The sequence below is a fragment of the Anastrepha ludens genome, chromosome 2 (genome assembly GCF_028408465.1).
Source record: "Anastrepha ludens isolate Willacy chromosome 2, idAnaLude1.1, whole genome shotgun sequence".
Taxonomy (NCBI): domain Eukaryota; kingdom Metazoa; phylum Arthropoda; class Insecta; order Diptera; family Tephritidae; genus Anastrepha; species Anastrepha ludens.
The window spans coordinates 119,751,815-119,764,034 of record NC_071498.1 but is presented as its reverse complement, the minus strand read 5'-3'; positions in this window follow the sequence as shown (position 1 = coordinate 119,764,034).

Sequence of the window (12,220 nt, the reverse complement as noted above, 5' to 3'; positions counted from 1 at the left end):
CCTTTTCTATAGTAAAAAAGGAAAATATGACGAAAATGCTGCTTATTGCTCTCGATATTTAAAAGGGCACCGACCAAAAACTAAAGTGCAAAATCACTTGAACTTATTCACACACTAGCCTCAGCTGTCAAAACATTTAATGGCAATGCGACTTAAGTGTGAAGTTAGCTGTGAGAAATTACAATTAAATCCTGTTTCGAATAAAACGAAATTACTTTCCGAAGAATCCAATATTTATTTACTTATTTTTTTTTTTATAAAAATGTGGTTTATTTTAGACAAATCCCATAATAATGCAGGTTTCAAGCTTTGTACAAGATTTATACAAATTTGAGAAATTTTAATATTTCATACTTTTTAATCAGAATTTAAAAAAATTAGTAAACAATTTTATAGTCCATTAAATTCTAGTACAATAAAATGAAAGCTTGAGGCAGCTCAAAATTTTCATTCCATTCTGATCATTTTTTCCTCCTCAGGTATTAGACATTTTCTTCCATATAAGGAATGTACTTTTTTTCATACTCCCACGGAGAAAATGCGAAAATCAGCAGTAGAAACATTTATCAAAAATCAACGAATGAGCGACTTCAAACTTGTACAAGGTGGGTCAAAATTAATCATCAATTTTTTTTTTTTTTTTTGGAATAACTTTTTTATTAAATGAAATAAAAAATATTTTGAGAGATGGAAATCTTGCCAAAAAAAACGAAACTGTGGTAAGAATTATAAAATCTCAGAGGATAAGTTGGCTCGGGCACGAGCTTAAAGCCCAAGGAGAGAACAACACGTTGAACAGTTGGAGGCGGAAAAAGAGGACGACCCAGAAAGAGATGGCTCGAGGAAGTGGCAGTTGAGCTTGAAAAGTGAAACGTGCAGCGGTGGAAGGAGGTAGCCTTAGATAGAGACAGGACTGTGATGCTAAGAAGAAGAAGAAGAAGAAAAAAAAAACAAGATGGGCACTCTTTATTTTGGTCTTTATGCGCCGCATTACTTGTCTGTTTGTATACTTCAGTTGTCTGCGTCACAAGTTATAAATCTGCCGATAGGGTGATTAATTTTGCGCCACGTTGAACTTTATTGTACTAAAATTTAATGAGCTATAAAACTGCGCACAATTTTTTTTTTTTAATTCCGTTTAAAAAGTTCCAGATTTTGATAAAATTTGTCGAATTTATACAAATCATGTAAAAAGTTTGAAACTTGGAATTAAAAAATAAATACCAATTGTCAAAAATTGTCAATGTGATGCCTTTACAATACTTTCGTGGGATGCAAGTGCATATATCGCTCGTTTCAAACATTTTCAGAAGCGAATGAAACAGTTTTCGTTCCACCCAAAAATGCATTACAAGCTCCATGCCTGCTTAAGATGCTAAGTTTTTCATTATAAAAATTCTTCAACCTAATTTCTTCGCTGGTTTGTTGTGTTGCACAAAAAAGTTGCACATTATTGCGTCGTTTGGGGATGAATCACTCGAATCAGAGTCACTGGTCTCACTAGGCAAAAAATCATCTTCAACTTCTCCAAATAAACGCCTTCGGTTAATTTCACTTTTATGGGTCAATTCCTCGAATACTTTATTTACCATAAATCAGCTAGTTTGCACTAAATGGCACGCTTTTGCTCTTTGTCAGCTAATTCTTTGCACTCTTAGTGCACTCATCGAACACAACTACTGTTGATGGTTGCTCTATTTATGCGCCTGTGTGCAAGTACCCGCCATTTTGCGTGAGTACACAAGTTTGTATGCGTATGCGTGTGTGCGTGTGTTCTTGATGCCCATCAAGCGCTTTGCTGTTAATTATATTTGTAAAGGATTCAATTATAATTTATGATTGTTTTGCCTGTGGTCATATGCGTCCTACCAACAAACAAACAGCCGCCAAACGCGGCTACCAGCACAAAGGTTCGTTTGAAAATCGCTTTCAAGTCTCATTATGCCAGCGTTAATAGTGAAGATAATACTGCCGTTAACAGTGGCAATGCTTTTAATATACGCTCATACATACATACATATAGCTATACACAATACATAATAATAATAATCAAGCGCTTCTGCAGCTGATGATTTGTTTGAGGCATTGAAGTTGATGTGAATGTGTCAATGGTGGTGATGTTATCAATTATCGTTATGTTGCACAAGTTATTGGTGTTGCGCGAATTCAAATACACAAAGACAACAATAATTTGCACGCTTCTGGCAGATATGCGCTTTTGGTGCATGCAATTACACAAGATGCATAAATATAATTAATCAAGCGCCTCTACGCATGATGGCAAAAAGATGAATAAAGCAGTGAAAAAAAAAATAGAGAATGTCAAATAAATAGGGAATTTATTAAATGATCGCCAGGTGATGAAATAGAAAACGAATTTACAAAAAGTGTTTATTCATAACAAATTTACCGCTGATATTTATTTAGAAATTAAATTTATGTCATAAATACAACGAAAAAAAAAATTGCATAAAATATTAAAAAAAAAAATATTTAAATACAAAAAATTTAGATTGAAATTAAAAAGTAAATTGCAATTAAAAAACATTGGAAATAAAAAAAATATTGGTATACAACAAAACTTTGAATTAAAAATTAAGTAATTAAATTATTAATTAAAAAATTAATTCGAAATTGGTGGAATTATACAAATTGGGGCAGTTGGTGGAGGAGTTAGGTGTATAAAAAGAAAATAACTTGTCTAATAAAATCAATGGATCCATTTTTTTTCCTTGTTCACTCCTCTCGGGAGCATAGGGCCTCGACAAGACTCTTCCATCGTGCACGGTTCTGTGCTGTTGTTTTTGCACCATCCCCTTGCACCAACAACCTTCTCCAAGTGTTTTTTGGTCGACCGCGACCTCTGCTCCCTTGCGTGTTCCAGTCCAGTGTCATTCTCGTGGTGCTATCTGGCAATTTTCTCAATGTGTGATCCATCGCCACCTTCTTCGTTTGATTTACCTAATGATGGCGGACTGCAGCTGCCGTTACAAAAATCATCCAAGCGATCGTCGTGATCGTTAATGGTCAAGAAGGTTTGCTCTATGTTTGTTGAGATGGAAGAGATAGTCAAATACTGATCTTCATAGTTCACATGAAACAATTTTTAATAACTTTAAAATATTTTTTTTTTGAGTAATTGCTGATTTAATTTTTTCTTTTGTTTATTTATTTATTTCTTTATTTATTTACTTTTTTATATATTTTTTATTTATTTATTTATCAATTATTTTTATTTACATATTTGTTTATTCGTTTATTATTTATTTATTTCATTCATTTTAAAAAAGATTAAAAATAAAATTAGGTTTGTTTTTGAATAATGGCTTGTTTGTCTATTTGTTCATTTATTTATTTTTTATGTTGTCATATTTTATTAATTTATTTTTTACTTATTTACTTATTTATTACTTGTTTCCTTTTTGTTTATTTATTTATATTTATTATTTATTTGTTAATAATTTATTTACTTATGTATTTTTTATAATTCTTTTTAATTAATTTATTATTCATTTATTTGTTCCCTTATTTATTTATCTATTTATTTATTTAATTACTTAATATTTATTTATTTATTTTTATTTTTATTTTTTTATTATTTATAGTGAACTATGGACTATGAATAAGTTCGTGCGGTTTTTTTTCGAAATTTGAAACTTTATTGACGTAAAATGGTTACAAATTTCATATTCAAAATATTGTCCATCGCTTACTACTACTTTTTCCCATCTTTCTGGCAATTCACGGATTCCCTTTGTGAAAAATTCGGTCGGTTTTGCCGCAATCCACGAATCGATCCATTTTTTGACTTCATCGTAATTACGGAAGTGCTGGTCAGCCAGGCCATGTTGCATCGATCGGAAGAGATAGTAATCGGATGGCGCAAGGTCTGGACTATACGGCGGGTGGGGTAGGACATCCCATTTGAGCGTTTCTAAGTATGTTTTGACCACTTGTGCAACATGTGGCCGAGCATTGTCATGTTGCAAAATAACTTTGTCGTGTCTATCGGCGTATTGCGGCCGTTTTTCTCGCAGTGCTCGGCTCAAACGCATCAATTGTCGTCGGTAGACATCCCCCGTAATCGTTTCATTCGGTTTCAGTAGCTCATAATACACAACACCCAGCTGGTCCCACCAGATACACAGCATAACCTTCAGGCCATGAATATTCTGCGCCGACGTCGATGTTGAAGCATGGCCAGGGTATCCATACGTTGCCCGACGTTTTGGATTGTCGTAATGGACCCACTTTTCATCGCCAGTCACAATTCGATGCAAAAAACCCTTTCTTTTGTGCCGTTGAAGCAGTTGTTCGCATGCCATAAAACGGCGTTCAACGTCTCTTGGCTTCAATTCATACGGCACCCAATGGCCTACCTTTCGGATCATTCCCATGGCTTTTAAACGTTTGGAAATGGTTGATTGATCAACTCCCAAAGTTTTTGCAACCTCTTCTTGCGTTTGAGCCGGATCTTGATCGAGCAATTCCTCCAATTCGGTATCCATGAACTTTGGCGGCGCACCCTCGCGTTCTTCGTCTTCCAAGCCAAAATCACCACTTTTAAAGCGTGCAAACCACTTCTGGCACGTTCGCTCAGATAGAGCATGCTCACCATAAACTTCCACCAAGATACGATGACTTTCGGCTGCTTTTTTCTTCATATTAAAATAATGAAGAAGAATTCCCCGCAAAAACACATTATTTGGCACGAAATTCGACATTTTCAAGTGTGGTAAAAATATTGTTGTTTACGCTTCAAATAAAAAACTTATACTGACGTTTGTGCCTTACGACAGTAGCTCTCCAATGAATGTTTGGAAATGTGGATCGATGGAATAATAATCAAGTTACGCCATCTGTTGTAAAACCGCACGAATTTATAAATAGACCTATTATTTATTTATTTTTTTATTATTTTGTATTTGTTTAATTTTTTAATTAATTAATTTATTTTTTATTTATAAATTAATTTTTTTATTTATTTATTATTTTTATTTATTCATTAATTTGTTTATTTTTTATTTATTTATTCATTTATTTTTTTTTCGTTTATTTATTTATTTACTTGTTTATATCTTCATTTCATAGTTATTTTTTTACTCTATAGTTTGCAAAAATAAATTAGCTCATTCACATTTTTTTCATTAGCTTCTGAAAGCATACACTCGTAAATATATTTCTGTGAGCAAATTCATGCTTTTTACTTCGACGAATAAATAAAAACAAAAAAAAGATATATTATTTTGTCTCACTATTATTTCTTTTTCGAAATTAGCTTTATGACTAGCAAAAATGAAAAGTTGCAATCACATCCTTTCACAGTTTATTTGCTTTTTCATTTAATTTTCATACGCTCGCCAACTTCTCACGTATAGTCAGTGGCCTCGATGACAAGGCAATGACTGCTCAGTAATTAAATATTAATTTAATGCAATGAAAATTGCAAATGCAGATATGAAAATTAAGAAATAAATTGAAAAAAAATAGAAGCTACGCTTTCAAGGCGAGAAAAAGATGAAATTTTGAGTGAAATGATTACTTCCCCATTTCCAAGAGAAACTATTTACATTGCACTACTCTAATATATTTTTTTAATATTTTTTATTTTTTATGCTGTTCCTCCCCCTTTTAATATTCTCTCATTCTTTAATTTGCCCTATTTATTTGATTGCTTTTAGTCAGCTGCACACAGCAACGGCAATTATTGCCTCTAGTGCAGATCGTTTTTATTTTATTTTATTTTATTTTTTAACTTTTTTCTCTGCTTGAATGCACTAAGCTCAGAAGGCGGCATGCATATTTACGTTTAATGACAGCATTAACAACACAACAAATGAGATCAAAAGCAACCTGCGAGCTACAAAGCCCACAAACAGTTACAACAATCGCCTGCAACTCGCATAAACTATGTATAGTCAACCAACAACAATGCAACACTTGTCTTACACATGTCAGCTTGTCATTTTTCTTGTGTCAACAACATGACTTTAATGACTTTCTTTTCTTATTGTGCCAGTTTGCAAATTGTAGTACAACAATAAACAAACATAACGGCAAGAAAAAAAAAACAAATTGCGAAGAAAAAATGTTGAATGCAAGCAAATACTATACGTGTGTATGTAAATAAAAAGTTTTGTTGTTGCAGTGTGAAAGTTAAAACCACAGCAATGAGTGACCCTTTAACAACAAGCAGTTCCCAGCCAGTGGAAAGTGTCATTAGTGGCAAGACAGTGGGGCAATTGAGAATCGGTTATAGTTTTTGTGTGGCTTAGCAAAAATTTGGCACATCACAATTACATACAAGCACAGGCAATCAAATGTGAAAGTGTGCACATGATTTTGGTTCTTGTTATGGGTTGCACACACAATCATTTTCATTAATCTGCAAATTTGTCCAGATATGTGCGCATATACCTTTGTCTACGGTATACCTCAAATTGCTTTTTAAGCAGCCGCCAACGAGGTAGAAGCAATGCAACATTTAAATATGCAGTTAAACCAGAATAAGGCACAAAATAAATTTTTAGTCGAATGGAAATGGAAATATTTATTCCTGCGTTAGGCGTAGCTGATCAAGGTAACTATCTTTTTTGCCATATAATGCTGTAATCCATATTTGACAAACCGAAAACAGCAAAAAAAATTGTTTGGTGTGAAATGTCGCCTTCACAACTAGCAAAAACTTTAAATTGTTCGATCGATGCTTTAAGAGATATCGAACACTACAGCCGTCTACCGAGAAATTAAGGGATTTCTGTTTCCCCAAACAATCTTTTTTTTTTTGTTTTTGTTTTCTTTTTTTTTTTCGGGGGTGCGGTAGAGTTCAAAATGCCTTCGCACTTACAGCGACCGTCGTTAGCTGCTGCATGTGGTGTGGCCACTAAAAGAAACCCTATTACTTCGGGTGAGCCCAGAACGACGCCTATGAAATGGACCAATTCTATTCACCCACGTCTGGGTCCTCCATGCTTGTAGCGAGCTTCATGCTAAAGACTTGTCTTCTTAAGTCTCTGTCTGTGAAGCTTCGCTTTGTTGTACTGCGTCGAGGTCTATCTTTTTTCTCCGTAATACGCCTTCAACGTATCGTTTTACCGCATTCCTGTTATCCTCGCATTCAAGCATCTTGCCGATCACATTGGTTGGCGCGATGTCCCCAATCTGCTCCCTCAGGGCATATCTTTCCAAGAATCATCTCTCGCAATTAAAGAACATGTGCTCGATGTCATCGCTCGGTGCTTCGCAGTATATGCACCTTGGGTCTTTTACCTTACCCATGCGGTATAGGTATTTCCGAAAGTATCCGTAGCCGGAGAGGAACTGAATCATGAAATAGCCCACTTTGTTCCGAAATTCCTTTGAAATTACCATTTACCTATTGTAGGATTGAGCTTCGCCGTCCATCTGCCACTTGATTCAGTATCCCATCAGCTTTGCCATTTGGCATCTCCGTTTCGCGGCAGTAGTAGTGGCACGTTTTTTGTTTTTTCAAGAGTCCCACGCATCCACTCGTTCTCGGGTCATGAGGTCGTAGGTATCTCCCCGCCTATCACAAAATCTGCTGCGCTTAAAACAATGCGGAAGGCTGAAGCGACTCTAAGTGCCCGTGTTCGTTGTACAGCCTCCAGTGCTTTGCGCTTGGTTTTACAGTTTAACGCATCTCCCCATATTTCGCTGCGGTACAAGAGTACAGTGCACTCGGGAAAACGTCAACACTAGTTTACGTCAACATCCCAAAACGTCAACCCTTAATTTTTTACATTGTCTACTCTAAAACGTCAACCAAACCACAAAGCTCTAAAACATCAACTTTCAATAAATCAAAATTTTGAATTTAGCAACAGTTAAAATACACAGTTTTGATCACACACACACATTTATTTCATGAAATTAGTTCAGAATTCGGGTATTCCCCTTATATTTAAGTACATACATATTTATGTATGTAGAATAGAAAAAAATTGGAAAGGAAAAAACAACAGAAAAAAATAACCGATGTTTTTTAGATGCATAAGTATGTATGTGAAATGTGATCTCTTTTGAAATGCGTTCCTTTAGTTTTAGTTAGGCTGAAAGCCTTTTTTGTTCTTTTTTTGTATTTGTTTATGTTTAGTTTAAGTTTAAAAACTTTTTTTTATTCAAAAACAAAAAAAAATTTATAATTTTTTTATTTTTTTGAAAAAAAAAACTTTTTTATTCAAAAAAACATTTATTTTTTTATATACAAAAAAACTTTTTTTTATTCTAAAACAAAAAAAATATATATAATTTTTTTATTTTTTTGAGTCAAAATTTTATAACTTTTTTATTTTTTTGAAAAAAAAAATTTTGTTTTTGTTCTTTTTTTTAATAAAAAAAATTTTTTATACTCATATTTTCAACAAAAAACATTTTTTTTTTGTATTTTTTTATTAAAAAAAAATTTATTTTATTAATTTGTTTCTATTTTATTTGTTTTTTTTTTTTTTAATAAAAATTTAAGCATTAAATTTTCAATATTTTTGTTTAAATGCTTTAGTATCCGCCATAGCCGTGCCGAGCTACTACCTACTATAAAATTTAGCTTTCAAAAATATACCCACTTCACTTGAATCGGCAAAAACCAGGCATAGTTGCATGGATTTTGTGGCTTATGTTTGTTAGCTGTCGGCGCAGCATGGCGTAAAACCGCGACACCTCAACGGAAATAATTGCATGGAATTTAGTTAGCTTCAAAGTAAAAGCGTTCGCTATTGAACAGCCTCGCTTTTTCGAGAGCAATTTCTCCAAATTCGAATAAAATTAGCACCAACCAAGCCCGTTGACGGCAGTGAGTTGTATGCATTCTGTGCATCACACAAAACTGCTAGTGACGTACATTAAGCCCATCACCAGCACCAATAGCAACAAAAGCAAGACCAAAAGCACTCGCTGCATATTCATGTATTCTCTGCTGAGCGAGAGTACTCCATTAGATGGAATTATGTAAATGAGTCAGGTCAGTCATACTGAAGGCACTGAAGACTGAAGGCTGGCTATTGATTGGACGCGAACGCATACGAGCCTGTGTGCGTGTGTGATGAGTGTGAAGGCATTTGATGACAGCGTCCATTATTACTATGGTGAATGTTATTACGGTCCATTGGCAGCTGATTGCCAAGCACTCGCACAATTTTATGCATATGAACACATACACACATATGTATGTATGTAGTGCGCATGTATTAATAAAAACATACACACAGGTGTATGTATGTGTGAGCGAATGCAGTAGGTACTGTTCGAGCAAGCAAATGCGCAGTTTGTTTATATTTACTATGCATTAAAGCAATACAATATGCACATATGCGCATACAGGACACACACCAACACATACACACGCACAGGCTGTACATTATAGGCTTCTAATTGTGCTTGCATTCAAACGGGGTTTGGCCGTTTCTGTTTATAGTTGCAAAATATCCTGGCAAATGCTTGCCGACGCAAACACACATGTACACACATGCACACATACATACACTCATACATATGTTAATATGTTGAGCACTCTGCTCTGTTGTATGCAGCCGAAGTGCATTTAACCGCATTTACCGCTGACTGCTGTTGCCTGTTTTTGCTACTAATGACTTCCGCTTCAATAGCGTGCGCGCCAATACATTGCCACTAAAGTAAAGGACATCTCAGCATCAATGGTGGCTGGCTGACAACCGGGAACCCTAGTAGGGAGAGAGATAGTGTTTATGTACATATAAATTCGTAAGCCCTGGGGTGATTGTGTTGTATGTACTGGGATTTCAATTAGAGCCTTAACGCTTCGATAATTTGTTACACCACAGGAGCTCATTCATAAGCACGCACATACACATATGAATATAATACGTGTATACATACAACCGCAGTGATATCTGCCTCATAATAGGTAACTGTAAAAAAATAAACCCTCAAAAGCTACGGTCACCACCACGCGAAGTTTTCATAATTTTTGTGAATTATGACAGGATAAATTAAACAAGCACGACTATAAAGGTTTTTGCAGTTGCCTTAACCTATGGTTATGACAGATATGAGCAAACACGATATGATTGGGTTTATAAAGGGGTGTTGGAGTCTTAGAAAGCTTTTTCTTAGAAAAAATACTGTGTCGAAGCTGCCCTCTGGAAAATGGAAAACGTAGTGGAAAGAAATGTTGCATATACAGGAATCATAATAATTTATTTTTCTTTTGTACCTATGGAAACTTGCTTTCTTTATGTAAATAAATGTATGGTGAGCTGTATGAGTTGCCGCCATTATTTTCAAATTCCTCTTATCGGGAAAAAGCAATATTGATCACAGAAACGATAAAATACGTTGCACTAGACAAGGCTAGTTTACTGGGGAGCCTTCTACGCTGATGATTGTAAACAAAGTAAACGATTACCTTACCTGCCTTTCTCGCTTCTTCACTGTGAGGAATCTACAACTTTCCCCCACTTAGTTCACGACGACCCTCTTTACCAACTGGAAAAAGCTGGTGAAACTGCAACTTAAGGTAACAGTCGACGACACACCAATACCCACTGGAAACAATTACAAAATTTTGGGAGTAAGCTTCGACTATTTGTTCTCTTTCTCTGCGCACACACAACCGCAATTGCTACTTAAGTCCAAATTCGCAACAGATTCCTCAAATCGCTACCCGGCAATACTTGGGGCAAAGACAAAGAATTTGGCGTCTACGCCAATTTGCGGTTTTGTAGCCTGAGGTCGTGCTGTCGCCAAAATAATTGCATTCATAAGAATGTGTGCGTTTTAATATTTGAGAGATGCTGCCTGCCGTCTGCCGGCGTCAAAATGCTTATACTTAACCACTTCGATTCGCCAAGCATTAGCAAGTGGCGAATGGATGAAGCAACTGGTATGTATATATGTACGTACGTTGTTAACACTGGAAAAAAGCTGCCGAAAATTATACTCGTATTTGTTTGGCATGATTTAATATGTATTAGTAAGACTACGTTTATACAGAGAAACAATTGTTGCATCAACTCTCTACTTGTACTAATACCCTTTGCGTTCTCGTACTGCTCAGTTTTGTTGTTGGCTATAGACAAGAAACTTACAATTGCAAGGAATATTGCCGGAAACAACTTTGCACGAATTTTCAGTGTCTCAGTTCCAGATGGCTCTTTGTGTAAATCGGGACTTACTTGTGGCTCTCGCACTCTGTCAAGACCCTTTATGGTATCGTACTGCTCAATTTTGTTATTGGCTATAGACAAAAAACTTACAATTGCAAGGAATGTAAACACGGCGAGGAACACCCAAAGGTAATTCGAAATGTTGCAGCAGCAAAGGTTTCCCTGCATGAACGCGGTCTAATGAAATTTCCTTGATGGCTCCTTGCCAGTTTTTAGCTGCAATTAGTGGTTTTGTAACCATAAAGAACTGGTTTTTAAGTATAATTAATGACAGCCTTTGCTTTTTGCCATAAAACACGAATACTTTTCGACTAAGTCAATTTTTCGTCGCTCATTTCTAATATTCTAATCTTTAACGCAAATATTAAAACAAATGTTAAATATAATATTTCACAGCTGCACAGCAGTTACGGGGAAAAATCAAAATTCAATAGAAACATACGGTTATGGCTAATGGTGCTCACACTCACCAACATAAACGCAGGCCCGTGTCAGCTGACACGATGAGACTAATGAGAGCCCCATGTAATTCTCACCACCGTTCCGTTCTGTAGTATCGTAAATTTTATCATAGGATTTTTGAAAATTCTCGTAGAACCGTGGCAGCTGATTGCTCTCTTACCACACAGTGGTTGCCAAACAATACATTTCGAAATCATTTACAAAATAAACTTGGACAAATTTTAATTTTTTTAAAAATAACTTAAAAACAATGATGAATAATGTTGAATTTGACTTTGTTGGTTTTTGGCTTTGGTTTATTAAACAATGAAAAACTGTAACTGCTAACTCGGATATATGCATGCAAAACTATCAATGGCCACATTGTGTCGCTACAATCAAACACAAACCGATGTAATGTGTAGATATGTAACTAAATGAACGCAGTTGTTTTCTGCGGGATAAGTTTTGCTTAACTTTGTGTAGCCTACGGTCAGCGGAGAGGGACTACGATACGTAGGTGAGTGTGAGCACCATAAGGCGCTATGGTACGGCACCTATAATCGTTTACAGTGACGCCCATATGTTTGAACAGAACAGCTGATTGCTATAGGTCGACT